Below are 15,649 nucleotides of genomic sequence, written 5' to 3'. Positions count from 1 at the left end.
TTCTCTCCAGTATGTGTTCTTTTATGCATTTGAAGAGTACTGTGTTGTGAAAAGGCTTTACCACATTGAGTACATTCAAAGGGTTTCTCGCCAGTATGTGTTCTTTTATGTATTTGAAGATTACTGTGTTGTGAAAAGGCTTTTCCACATTGAGTACATTCATAGGGTTTCTCTCCAGTATGTGTTCTTTTATGTATTTGAAGACCACCAAGTTGGACAAATGCCTTACCACACTGATTACATTCATAGGGTTTCTCTCCAGTATGTGTTCTTTTATGTATTTGAAGACGACTGTATCGTGAGAAGGCTTTACCACACTGATCACATTCATGGCGTTTTGCTGCACTATGGCTTCCTTTATGTATTTGGAAACTATTATGACATTCAAAGGCATCACCATATTGAACACCTTCATAGAGCTTCTGACCACTATGAATTCTTTCATATCTTTGAAGATAACTGTGATATGGAAAGGCTTTAACCCACTGAGTATATTCAGAAGGTTGTTCTGAATGACTTCTTTTATGCCTGCAAGGATAATTGGCACATGTAATATCTTTACAACATTCATTACACTGTTGAATCTTTATATCTGTATGAATTAATTTTACAAATTAATTAATTTGTTCTAACTATAAAGAGGATTCAGAACTTAAGCTTTTACCCCTTGTTTGCACTCATGTTGTTCTCCTTCATTAAAGACTGTTTTGCATCTTTGAAGATGCCTGTGATGGAAAGAGCCTTTATTACCTTGCTCACATTTATGGCATCTTTTTTCTCTATGAGATTTTTCACTTATTATAACAGTACTGGAAGAATTCAGACCTTTACCCCAATTATTCAACTGTTAATTTTTTTAATATTGTAAGTCATACTACTTTTGTAAAGTCCGACAGGACAAAGAGAAGTGTATACTCATTCCTATTACTCATTGGACTTTTCTGCACTATGAGTTTGTTGATGCATTCCCTAAGAAGTTGGAAAAGCAATTACTTGTAAACTTGCATTATATTCAACAAGTCTACTCAACATGGGGACTACTATATATCTTCTAATTGTTTGGAGATGAAAAAAGTTACTTCTTTCCACATCCCTATGATCATATGATTTCTATCCAGACTGACATAGAATATACCTATTAAAGAAAGCAAAACAAAGAATTTCCACAATACATATACACAGCTTGAATCTCTGTTACTCAGAGAGAAATGGTATACTGATTAAGGTTTCTCCACAACAAACTCCCTTAACTCTTAACTCTAACTACCCCTCTCACTGAACTTAACCGTCATGACAACTATATGAGTAACCCTAGTTTCACTAGGGATTAATTGCTTATTTAAAGATTTTGGATATATACTTATATATCACCTATTTAATATGTCTATCTTTTGTAATAGGAGTGGTTTCAAACTAAACAGATTGGAAGTTCTACAGCATAGCTCTGATGTAGCTATGATTCAAGTAGTAAGATCTGTTAAGACATTGTTTCCTTGTCCTCCTTTTAATTGTTTTAACAATTACAAGAAAACACAGTTCACTTACTTGCCATTGAGACATATGATTTTGTGAGGATTTAATAATCCTTTAAGCTGTCCTTATTTACACTGCTGCTTTTCTTTAAAACCTCCAGATATATTAAAATATCTTCAGAGGCACATTGTATCAGCTTGCAAATAAAAATTACCTTCCATATCTTTGAGAACTTTGACAATAATCTTCAATATTAGGATCTTCCCACCTGCAGCCTAAAAGACAGTAGCAAGAAATGTATTATATGTTATTGAAAATTGGACATAGGTTACTATCTTCAGTGGACCTTAGAACTATGCCTGATTTATTCATCTTATTCTTCCTCCTTCTCAATCACAAATACTGAAGAGCATTAGTAAGCAAAACACAGCTATTCCATTAATTTAAAATGTGAAGGAAATTCCACAGTATTACCTATAGCAGTGAGGTTCGTATAGGTCTCCAGCATCACATCTTTGTAGAGATTCTTCTGGGAAGGATCCAGCAGAGCCCACTCTTCCAGACTGAAGTCAATATGCACATCACTATAGGTTACTGCATCCTAAAATATGCCATAAATGTATAAAAATGGGTAATACTGACAACGTTGTAAATGTACAATCATATAATTCTGGTACTTACTAGATGTATCCTATGGCAGGCATTATAATACAATCATTAAGAGACTTTAGAAGGAAATTAAGTAGGAGATTTATCTCTATCATTCCTGAGTGGGATACTACCTGTCATGGAAAACGCTTACTAACAGACAAAGAAAGACAAGCAAACGCATCAACAGTAATGAGTACACAACAAAGAAATTTTATAAACAATTACTAACTACAAGAAAGAATGGGCAAGATCAGTGTATTGGCTTATGTCTTTAATTCCAGCACTAAGAAGGTAGAGGCAGGTATATCTGCCTCTGAGTTGAATGCTATCCTAATCTATGCAATCAGTTCAAGGACAGTAAGAAGTAAATATTAAAAATCCACCTCCTGGTCTACAAAACAGCTTCAAGACAGCCAGAACTACGCAAATCTTGTCTCAGAAACAAACAAAAACAAATAAAATAATTAAGCTAGTAAAATGGCTTAGCATTGAATTGTTACACCTTATGTGATTTAGTGATACCATTAATAATGGTGATGAAGTCATGAAAGCACAAAAAGCTGACTGGTCAGTTTCAACTATTACACAAAAGAAATTCAAAAGATAAAATCATCATGCTACCAAAATGGCTTAGCATTGAATAGAAATTGTTTCTGCTGTGTGCTGAAGGCATGACAGCAAAAGAAAGAAACGGGTTGATAAGTTTCAAACACAACATATTAGATACAAAGAACAAAAAAATGGATTGAGGCTAGAGACACTCAAATCCCACTTCTAATGAGTTTCATCCAGAAAGGATTCTCATACTAATGGTTCCACAAGCACCCCAAAAAGAAAGCCATCAAGGAGATAGAAATTTAGTCACTCAGTCAACTAGATTCTGAGCCATGTCACTATAGGTTCAACTATGGCTATCAATGAAGAAAATGCATTTAGTCACCACAACGACACTCATAGACTGCAGCAACCACTACACTGCTCAAATGTCCAAAGTCTCTTTTGACACTCAAGTCTGTGTTATCTTTTAAAACAAGAATAGTTATATATTTTCAATAGACAATGGCAGAGAATATTCCAAAAAAGAGGAATTGAGACATGGAAAGAAAAGGCTAGTCCAAGGTAAGAATGAAACCATCAAATCCAGTAGCTCTGTGTTAGACACATCAAATGGCTAAGATGGCTTATCCCCACAACTTTGCATATATCTTTTTCTCTTTCTTTACTTCCACTCCATATATATGGTTCTCCATAAGATGTTTCATAGCTTAAATATCTCACCATCTTATGGTCTCAAAATACAACCCAGGCATTTTTCTCACAGCGTCTTGCAATGAATTCTAAGAGTCTTCTCAGTGGAGCTCATACTCTACCAAACAACTACAAAATTGCTGAACTGAAAAAAAGAAAGAATGTATGGCCTTAAATTTTGCACCTTTTTGTTTTCAGAACCAGTACAACATCGATGATTCCCCCAAATTTGGCTTCTAAGTTGTGACAGACCCTACCTTGCTTAGACCAAAGTTGCAGCAGGCTTCCTATGAAGTTGCATCTGGAGACTAGGAATTACTTTACCTAATTCTTCCATTAACTGAGGGCATAGAAAAATAAATTCTTACATTTTGGCAGCTTGCTAGGTTATCAATGTAGATTGTGGTCTTCTCTATAATGGTGATGATTTCCCTGAAAATTTCTGCCGTTGTTCAGCCCTTGACTGCCACTTAGAAATACCTGTTTTTCTCTACAACACAGAGACATTATTTATTTATGACCCAAGTGTTGGTTTTTTTCCCACTGTAGTCCTGAATGAATCATAAGTAATAACCATCCAAGAGATTTAATATTTTATCTAAGAAACTAGATCTTTGCTTTAGAGAAGCATCTCGGTTTTAACAGGTCCCATTTATTAATTATTTCTATCAGTGTCTCTGCTACTGACATTATATTTAGGAAGTGGTCTCCTGTCCCAATGTGTTCAAATGTAGTTTCTGCTTTCTCTTCTATTAGGTTCATGTTGAGGTCTTTGATCCATTTGGACTTGAGTTTTGTGTGTAGCGATAAATATGGATTTATTTTCATTCTTCTACATTTGATATCCAGATATGTCAGCAGTAATTATTAAATACCAGCCTGTTTTCAGTACTGTAGCTCTGCAGTAAAGTTTGAAGCTGGGGATTGTGATGCCACCAGAAGTTTCTTTATTGTAGATGATTGTATGTGCTACCCAGGCATTTTGTTTTTCTATATGAAGTTGGGTACCGTTCTTTTGAGGTCTGTGAAAAATTATGTTGGGAATTTGATGGGAGGTGCATTGAATGTGTAGATTGCTTTTGGAAAGATTGCCATTTTTCCTATGTTAGTTCTACCTACCCAACATCATGAGAGATCTTTACATTTTCTGGTGTCTTCTTCAATTTCTTTCTTCAAAGATTTAAAGTTCTTGTCATACAGGACTTCCCTTCTTTGGTTAGAATTACTCTAAGACATTATTTATTATTTGTGGCTTTTGTGAAGGTTGGCATTTCTCTAATTTCTTTCTCAGCCCATTTATCACTTGTATAAAGGAGGGCTACTATTTTTTTCTTTTTTTTTTTTTTTACTTAATCTTGTATACTGGTACATTACTGAAGTTTTTATGAGTTGTAGAAGTTCCTTTGTAGAATTTTTGGTGTCAATTATGTAAACTATCATATCATCAGCAAACAGTGAGAGTTTGACTTCTTTTCCAATTTGTATCCCTTTGATTTCCTTTTGTTGTCTTATTGCTCTAGCTAAGAATCTCAAGTACTGTATTGAATAGATATGGAGAGAGTGAACAACCTTGTATTGTTCCTGATTTCCGTGAGATAGCTTTGAGTTTCTCTCCATTCAGCTTGATGTAGGCTGTTGACTTGCTGTATAAAGCCTTTATTATGTATAGGTAAAATGGGAACATGGGAATCATAGAAGAAGATAGAAAGGGAAGGAGGAGGAAGGGAGAGGAATGGAGGAAATATATAGACCAATAAAACATTAAAAAGAAAAATTCCCTTTACCACATAATAATCGAAATGCTAACCATGACAAAAAAATAAACAACATAACAGGAATTAATCATCATTATTTCTGATATCAATAGTCATAGAAAACAAAATGGTTTGTAAATGCTTCTAATGGTCTTCCTTTTCTTTAACAAAAGAATATTAAAAGCTGCAAAGTAAAAAAAAAATCAAGAAACATACAATAGCACACCTATGAGAATTACATTTGACTTCTCAGTGGAGATTCTAAAAGCCATCAGGGCTTGGACTCATGGGATGTAGGTTCTAAGAAACCATGGATGTCAGCACAGATTACTATACCCAGAAAATTTTCAATACCCATAAGTGGAAAAATATGATATTTAATGATAATGTAAAAATTAAACAATATCCATATATAAATCCAGTTCTACAGAAGCTATTAAAAACAAGAAGTCCAACCCAAGGAAGCTAATTACACATGTGAAAACATAGGAAATAATCAAACATCAGGAAATTCAACTTATGATGTCACAGAATATCCATAAATTCAGGCTTTTGTATTTAAATAATCAAAGATGATTCATATCAGATGCTATTATATATGTTAAACCTGAGACAGGAGACAGTGGAAACAAAGGTTTCTGGAATTGCCCTTAACAATATAGAGATTGCACCAGGTAGACAGACTCTGAGAATTCCAATTTCAAGTATTCATTGCCTCTAGTCCCTCTGCTTCAGGACTTTGAGATCATTAAACTAATTTAGTACAGAGATCCAGTGTTGTGACAAATGTTATAAAGAGAGTTACAGACCAATTTCCCTCTTAAATATAAATTCACAAATATTCAAATACTTGCCAAGGGATTCCAAGAACATCAAAAACTCATGTAAACTCATCAATTAGGCTACATCCCAGATAGGCAGGGTGTTTTGTCTATGTGTTACTTTTATTGGTTAAATAAAGAGATGGCATTGGCCTTTTAATAGGGCAGCCCTTAGATGGGCAGAGTAGACAGAACAGAATGCTGGAAAGAAGACAGTGTGGCAGACGCCATGCTTCTCCTGCCCAAGATGTATGCTGGTTAGACTCATGCCAGTAAGCCACAGTCAAGTGGCGATACACATTAATGGAAATGGGTTAAATCAATATGTGAGAGTTAGCCAATAAGAGGCTAAAACTAATGGGCCAGACAGTGTTTAAATGAATACAGTTTCCGTGTAATTATTTTGGATAAAGCTATTATTTTGGGCGGCCGGGAGCCGGGCGGGATGAAAAGCAGCCCGTTCGCCCATTTTACAACAGGCAGTGAAGGTTCAACATAAAAAAAAAAAAAAACAGTAAATGCAATCCACCATAAAAATAAATTTAAAAAAATAGAACACAGTGTCATCCCATTACATGTACAAGATGTCTTTGACAAAATCAAACATAAAAGTCTTGCAGTTTAGGGATACGAGGTACATACATACACATAATAAAGAAAATTTACAGCAAAACTATAGCCAACATTAAACTAAATGTAGAGAAACTCCAAGTAAGTCCAATAAAATCTGGAACAAGGCAAGGCTGTGTGTGACCTCTCTATATCTACTCAATATAGTACTTGAAGTTCTAATTAGAACAATAAAAGAAATTAAGGACACCAATGGGATATAACTTGGAAACAAAGAAGTCAAAGTCTTTTTATTTGTAAATGGTATGATAGATACGTAAGTGACCCTAAAAATTGGACAAAGGAACTACAATTGATAAGACACTTTCAGCAAAGTAGCTGGATATAAGAGTAACTAAAAAATATCAGTAGCTCTCCTATAAATAATAAACAGAAAGAAATAAGGGAAAAACACCATTCATAATAGCCTCAAATATATGTTCCAGTAACACTAATAAAACAAGTGAAATAACTTGTGTGATAATTGAAAGACCTGGATAAATAGCAGGAAAAAATAGAGCCAAAAATCTAAGCAGGGAGAGAAGAATCAGAAATCTAGAATTAGCGGGTTCAGTTTCAGGAACTAGCTGAAGATAAAGTTAGATTGTAATCTTGAGAAACAGGGAGTTGCCGCCTTGTGATCATCACTGGTATTTTCGGAATTTTCTGTGACGCCCTCCCTGACCCTTTCAGATTACTGGGCTGTGGTTTCTTCCTTTAAAAACCCCTTCTCCGTTACTTGGGGTCAAACTCCTCTCCTGCGTGGGTTATGAGTCTTGGCCCCAGTGCACCGGTTCCTGTCCTGTCAAATAAACCTCGTGTGATTTCAGCAAGGACGGTCTCTCGTGAGTTACTGGGGGGGGGGTGTTATCTCGAGACTTGAGTGAGAGTCTCCCCACACCGGGAGTCTTTCAATAATAACTTCAAAACTTTAAAGAAAGAAATTAAAGAAGATAACAGAGAGATGGAAAGATGTGTTAAGCTCAAGGATCAGTAAAATTAACACAGTAGGATTATCCATCCTACTAAAAGCAATCTATAAATTCAGCACAATCCCCATGGAAATTCCAACACAAGTGCTTAAAGACAATGAAAGGGCAGTTTGCCACTTTATGTAGATAAACAAAACAAACAAACAAACAAAAAAACATGATAGCTGGAATAATCCTGAACAATAAGAGAATATCATGGCACCAGGCAGTGGTGGTAAACACCTTTAATTCCAGAAGTCTGGAGACAGAGGCAGGTTGATCTCTGTTAGACCAAGGCCAACATGGTTCTCAAGCACTAGTTACAGGATAGTGAGGACTGTTACACAGAGAAACAGTATCTAGAGAAAAAAAAAAGCATGTCATTAGTAGTAAAGCACACTTGTTGAACATTGGAATCAAGTTAAAGACCAGACATAAATCCTGGATGCTTGATTTCTGCAAAGGAAATTCAGAAATACAAAATGGAAAAAAAAGAAAGCACCTTTAACAAATGGTGTCTACTAACCTGAATTTTTGAATGTAGCATAATTCAAATAGATTCACATTCATCATCCTGCACAAAACTCATATCCAAGTGGGTCAAAGACCCCCAACATAAAACCAGACACACGGAAACAGGTACAAGACCATGTGTGGAAAACTTTGAATGCACTGGCACAGGAGACGGTGTTCTCAACACAATATCAACAGTGAAAGCACTATGATGAACAATTAATAAATGGTATCTCATGAAACTGTAAAGCTTCTGTAAGACAAAAGGACATAGTCAATCAGACAAAAAAGCAGCTTAAGGAATGGGGCAAGATTTTAAAAACTCCACCTCCAATAGATGACAAATAGCCAAAATATGTAAAGAACTCAAAAAATTAGATGTTGTATGCTGTAGACTAATCCTCTATACTGTGAATAAGGTCAGAAGTTATGGTCTTTGACGATTCATTTTTTGAAAAAGTTTGGCATAATATCCATAGGCTATTTGATCCCTCCTGGATGCTCTCACATGCATTAATTGACTGGGTAGTATTGCTAATCCTTATTCTCTTTAAATGCCTCCTGCAGCAGATCCAGTAGCAGTGGGCAGCCACTGAGGTGTTAATGGCTCTTAGGCATCCTTCTATCAGTCCTCAGCAGGAGGTTATGCATGCCTATCTGAAATTCAATAGGTTATCACCTAGTTGCCCTGTCCTGGCAGCTATCCACAAATGAATGCTTTACAGGGCTGGTAGTCAATGACAGGGAAGAGACTGATTATTCAGCAGCCTACCTAGGAAAGGCACAGTCCAGTTGCTGATCACTCCTGAAGCGGGGTCAACAATGCCTGAGCTCCTGCTGAGCTCCCATGTAATTAATAAATTAAGTTAGGGTTGATATGAAGGAAGTTAAGGTCTACCAGGCCGAGAGATGAGCCAATCTGGAGTGTGCCTGGGACTATCAGAAAGACTGAAGCAGGCAATGAGGGAGAAATGTGCAATATTGCCTGAGGGCATAGAAACAGACACTGTCAGAGTTCCTGATTGCCCATGAGGGGCAATCATGCAATGTCAACAAATTGAAATGCCTGCATGCTGGGAGGTTATATAAGCTTTCCCTATTGCTAAATAACCAAATCTAATGTATCCTTTTTTACCAGACTCCAGGCTAATGTGGATGTCCTTTTATATGTGTGTTGCTTTTACTGGTTGATGAATGAAGCTGTTTTGGCCAGTGGCTTAGCAGAGTAAAGCTAGGTGAGAAATCTGAAGAGAGATATAGAAAAAGAGTAGGTGTAGTTAAGGAGACTCCATGTAGTTGCTAAAGGAGGAAGATGCCAGGACATTACCAGTAAGCCACGGCCTTGTGCAATACACAGGTTAATAGAAATGAGTTAATTTAAGACATAAGAGCTAATTAGGAATATGTCTCAGTCATTGGCCAAACAGTATTGAAATTAATATAGTTTCTGTGTACTTATTTGGGTCTGAGCAGCCAGGAAATGATCGCACAGGCTCCTTCTACACTAAGCTTTTGTGTTGTTGATATGACACCTTTTCAACCCCTCCCCCAAGAAAGATGTTAGAGCCCAGTTACAAATATATATTACTCTCATTGGTAAATAAAGAACTTACTTGCCTATTAATGGGCAGGAATAGATTGAGTGGGAGAGTGAGATTAGGAGAATTTTGAGAAAAAGGGTGAAATCAGAGGAGCCACAATCCAGACAGAGAGGAAGCAAGACATGCAAGGGAGGTAAATCCCACTGGCCTGGGAGTTACACATAGATTTATAGAAATTCATTAATTAGAGTTCTGTGAGCTAGTTAGTAATAAGTCTGAGCTACGAGACTAGCATTTATAATTAATATAAGTCTCCGTTTATTTATTTGGGAGCTGTAATTTTGTTATTGTCATTATGTCTCTTACAGACCAAACCTTTCTTGGTGCCTGCAATGTAGCCCTTGTATCCTTATCTGTCTCTTGACATCTGAAATAGTGCAATAGACAGTCTACTAGTGAACCAAATTGGTAATTTTAAAACTCTGTGTTGCTACACACCTGTAATTCAAGAATTTAGAGTGTTTAGTCAGGGTGATAACAAGGGCAATGCTTTGGGGGACTACAGATAAGGTTCAAATCCACCTGAATCAGCATAGAAGATCTTAGCTCAAAACCATTTTTTGTTGTTGTTGTTTTTGTTTTTTGAGATCGAGTTTCTCTGTACCTTTGGAGCCTAGCTCTTGTAGACCAGGCTGGTCTCAAAGAAGATCTGCCTGCCTCTGCCTCCTGAGTGCTGTGCCACCACTGCCTGGCTTAAAACCATTTTTAAAAAAGGCTGGAGAATAGCTGTTCTAGAATTCATATACCTTTATGATATACCAGAATTTAATGTTAGTTGCGACCCTTTAATGGTCCCTTAAGCAACCTAGTTGCCTGTTCACTAACAGGTGTGGTTAACATACTACTCAAATATATATGGAGTATTTGGGAGGCAACACAACCTTTGCTAAATTCTACTTAGTGTGACATAATGTCTCCTAAGATACAGTTTATTTTTATACTATCAATTATTCTACCTCACAGTTTAGCAGTGGAATGCTACTCTACACGTGAGATAATGTAAACAAGCTCAACAAAACTAACTCCAGATAGATCCTAAACCTAAATGCTCAATATTAAAAGTGTAGAGATATCCTAGAGAGGCAAAGGCTCTCTATGTTTTGCAAATCTGTCTTCCATAACAACAATACAAGGCAGTTTAAGGTAAAAAGGCCCTCAAATAAAACTAACTAGTTGCCTTCTTAACTAAAAGTCAGAAGTGTCGCTAGGACTCTTACCAGTTTCAACTTTGTAAGAGGTCAAAGAAGTCAAAAGTGTTGTGGGAGTTCTGATCTCTGTTGCTAAGTGATCCTTGGGGCAAAGGAGGAAAGATAAATGTAATTTTTTTTAAAGGCCTGTTTAGAGAAAAAGGCTCTCCTCGTCAAGAGAACAGAATCTCTGTCTTTCTGTCCTGGACACAGATGTAACATATCAATGGTGACATGTAAATATCCTGGCCAAGGAACCTGGTCTGTGATACCCAAGAAATAGCAACACAGGACAATTATAGATCACCTGTAACTGATTAATTGATTGCATATTGCAGACAAAACTGGAAAAAATTAAGGCTCCTTCTTGCCCTGTCTTTCTATACTGTGACCTGCCTATAATGCGTAGAAAATGAATTCACATTCTTACACAAGAGCTTCTAAAATAAAAAGTTTGAGCTGCAATAGGACACTTCTTCCCTTCTTTCTTTTTCCTTCTTCATAACTAGCAAGGCCAAGCCTGGAATGACTGACACACCTGGACTTGGAGGCAGGAAAGGGGATGTAGAAACAATGTAATTATCATCCAAAAAATTATGTTAAATTGAAATAGGCTTTGTGTCCATGTTCTCAAGCGATTAGGGAGTTCTATTAGAGCACACCAAGGAGTACTCACACCACTTCTTTCAGGTCATACAAATCTTAAACCTGGAAAAGAAGAGTCCTGTTATGCAGGGTCACACAATTTTATCCAGATCTTCTATTTTGGTTGAACTGGAATAACTACAGTAATATGGTTTCACCAAAGTTCAGTTCATTATCCATATTCTTCATTGTCTGGTCTGTGGCCAGTCAAGGTACTTATTGACCATCAATCAATAACATTGATTAATTCAGTACCCATTGCTAATGTCAACTACTGTCACAGCGGGAAAAATTTCACCCTTTTTCTGGGGGCCCTGCCCTTTCTGTGCTGTGACTACAGCTGCTGGTAAAGTTGGTTAGTGAACTCAAGTGTTGCACATGCCCCACTTCATTTATACATTCCCAATAAAAGCCAGGGAGACTGGAGGACTCTTGTTCAGTGGATATTTTTACTTCTCACTGACCAATCAAGTCCAGACTGTCTTCCCACCCCTGGGCAGCAGAGCCAGAATTAAATGATCAAACCAATTCCCAATTAAATAGGGAGACGCAAGCCTAAGCCACAGTATATGCTGTTCTAAACAGAAATAAGTAGCCTGAGAAAAATGGAAAGACATTCTTAATGACTAGAGAATAAAGCAAATAATACATTAACACAGTGATACATTTAAAGAAAACCAAATTAAAAAGTGAAACCAAAAATTGGCATAGCCTCATAAAGTGACTGTATTAATGTACTCTTCAACCTTTCCCTATATGCAGTGTTAGCTGCTGACATCTTACATGGCACACACAGCTACAGCCAATGACCTATAACTCAGCTCTCTGAGCTGAAATAACTGTTCCAAACAAATTACACATATCTGCAAAGGAGAGCTATCTACTTGGAAATTTGATGTTAATTACCCTCCCCAAGTTTTACACTGACACATCTGGTCTGTCTTCATTCACAGGATGTAAATTAATATATGTGTGTGGAAATTACAAAATCACTAAAATTGCCTCAATTCGGTCCTTTACCATAAATAGCAACATCAGCAGCTGTATGCCTAATTTACTTCCTAAATATAACCCCAGTAGCAAAGACACTAAGAGCAACAATTAATAAATGAGACCTCCTGAAACTGAGAAGCTTCTGTAAAGCAAAAACATTGTCAACATTACAAAATGACAGCCTACAGAATGGGAAAAGATCTTCATCAACCCCAAAGAGGACATAGGACTGGTTTTCAAAATATACAGAGAACACAAGAAACTTCGCATCAAAATAACAAATAATCCAGTTTAAAAAAAATACAGTACAGACCTAAACAGAACCCTCAACAGATGAATCTCAAATAGCTGAAAAACACTTAAGGAAATGCTCAACATTGTTTGCCATTAGGGAAATGCTGGAGAAGATGTGAAATAAGGGGAACATTCCTCCAACGATGGTCGGTGAGCAATCTTGTACAGCCACTTTGGAAATCAGTATGGCAGTAATCTCAGGAAACTGAGAAAAAAACCTATCTCAAGACCCAGCTATACCACTCTTGGGCATATACCCAAATCCTTTGGGATTTTCATACCACAAGGATGTTTGTCTATGTTCACAGCCATATTATTTGTAATAGCCAGAACTTGGAAACAACTTAGATGCCCCTCAGCTAAAGAATGGATAAAGAGGCTCAGGAACAGTTTCCCGCACCTGCACTAAAGCTACGGACCCAGAGGGGTGAGTGCCTGCCTACCAGGCAAGCCTGAAGGCCCCCTGCAAGGGAACGCTGGCACCTTCAGCTTGTGCTGCAGGTTCTCCTGTGTTCTACTAGACTCCACCCTGCTCCTCACATTAACCCTTTTTCCAGGGGTCCTTGGGCTACCAGATGTCCCTGTTTCAGTGCTGAGGAGTTCATTCTGGACAGGTGAGTGTGTGCTATCCTGAGGCAGCTTGTCCTGGAAGAGAGCACAAACCCCCTCCCCCAGCTCCTGCTGCAGGGGTGTCTTTCTTACACACGACACCCCCCAAGCCTGCCATGTTGTCTGCAAGGGCCTTGGCTCAGGAACAGTTTCCCCACTCCTGCACTAAGGCTCCCCACCCAGAGGGGTGAGTGCCTGCCTGCAGGGCAAAACTGAAGGTCCCTGCAAGGGAGTATGGGCACCATCAGCTTGTGATACAGGGTCTCCTGTGTTCTACTCAAACCCGCCCTGTGCCCCACGTTTGCCCTTTTTTCCTCGGTGTCTTTGGGCTACCAGGCATCCCTGTTTCAGTGCTGAGGAGTTTTATCCTGACCGGCTATCCATCCAGAAGGGGACACCAGGCATCCCTGTTTCAGTGGTGAGGATCTCCATCCAGACAGGAAGAGTACCTGCTTCTAAACTGAGGAGATCACCCAGAAAATCAGTCACAGCAAAGACTGGACCAAGACACCTCTTGGTTCCATTTGAAAAAAGAGATGGGCAGGCGCCAATGCAAGAATTCCTCCAACAACCTGAAAGGCAACATGACATCACCAGAATCCAGGGACCTGGAAACAAGAAGAATTGAACACCCTACTCCAGAAGAAATAGAATAAATCGACTTTAAACAGAAATATATAAAAATAATAGAGGACCTTAAACAGGAGGTGAAAAACTGCCATAAAGAAATAGAGATGACAAACAAAAAGGTAGAGGAAATGAAAAGATCTCTCAAAGATACACAAGAAAACCAAGAGAAACAAAGAAAAAGCAATCAAACAGGTAAGGGAAATGGTTCAAGACTTGAAGAATGAAATAGAGGTAATGAAGAAAACACAAACCGAGGGAAGGCTGGAGATGGAAAATTTGGGTAAACGAACAGGAACTACAGAGACAAGTATTACCAACAGAATACAAGAGATAGAAGAAAGAATGACAGACACTGAAGATACCATAGAGAAAATAAATGCACTGATCAAAGAAAACAGCAAATCCAACAAATTCTCATCACAAAACATTCAGGAATTCTGGGACACAATAAAAAGACCAAACCTAAGAATAATAAAGGTAGAAGAAGAAGAATTACAGCTCAATGGCCCAGAAAATATATTTAATAAAATTATAGAAGAAAACTTTCCCTACCTAAAGAAAGATATACCTATGAAGGTTCAAGAAGCATAGAGAACATCGAATAGACTGGATCAAAAAAAAAAAAAATCTCCTTGCTATATAACAATCAAAACACAAAACATACAGAATAAAGAAAGAATATTAAGAGCTGCAAAAGAAAAAGGCCAAGTTACTTATAAAGGTAAACCTATCAGACTTACACCTGACTTCTCTATGGAAACCATGAAAGCCAGAAGGCCCTGGATAGATGTACTGCAGAAATTAAGAGACCATGGATGCAAGCCCAGACTACTATACCCAGCCAAGCTTTCGTTTACTATAAGTGGAGAAAACAAAATTTCCAGGATAAAAACAAATTTAAACAATAGGTAGGCACAAATCCAGCATTACAGAAAGTAATAGAGGAAAATCACAAACCAAGGAGTCCAACAATTCCTGCAATAACTCAGACATCTAATGCCCCTTCACCAGCACAACTCAAAGAAGGGAAACACACAAGCTCTACTATCAAAAAAAAAAAAATGACCGGAGTTAACAACCACTGGTCATTAATATCACTTAATATCAATGGACTCAACTCACCTATAAAAAGGCACAGATTGAACACAAAAACAGGATCCAACAATCTGCTGTTTATAAGAAACACACCTCAACCACAAAGACAGACATTTACCCAGAGTAAAGGGCTGGGAAAAGGCTTATCAAGCAATTGGACCTAAGAAACAAGCAGGTGTGGCCATACTAATTTCTAACAAAGTTGACTTCAAATAAAAAATCAATCAAAAGAGATGGAGAGGGACAATTTATACTCATAACAGGAACAATTCATCAGGATGAAGTCTCAATCCTGAATATCTATGCCCCTAATAGAGAAACACCCACTTATTTAAAAGAAACATTACTAAAACTCAAGGCAGTCATCAAACCACACACATTAATGGTAGGAGACTTCAAGACTCCTCTCTAACCAATGGACAGGTCAATCAGACAGAAATCTAACAGAGAAATAAAAGAATTAATGGAGGTAATGAATAAAATGGACTTAACAGACATCTATAGAACATTCCACCCAAATAGGAAAGAATATACCTTCTTCTCTGCAGCTCATGG

At 37.5% G+C, this 15,649-nt stretch overlaps 1 pseudogene; it reads right to left on the bottom strand.

Annotated features, from left to right (window-relative positions):
• The window catches only part of LOC101986204, a 45,189-nt pseudogene that overhangs the window by 2,944 nt on the left and 26,596 nt on the right, over positions 1 to 15,649 (bottom strand).

This window comes from Microtus ochrogaster, linkage group LG5 (assembly GCF_000317375.1).
Source record: "Microtus ochrogaster isolate Prairie Vole_2 linkage group LG5, MicOch1.0, whole genome shotgun sequence".
Lineage (NCBI taxonomy): Eukaryota > Metazoa > Chordata > Mammalia > Rodentia > Cricetidae > Microtus > Microtus ochrogaster.
This window is presented reverse-complemented; position numbering and strand designations above follow the sequence as displayed.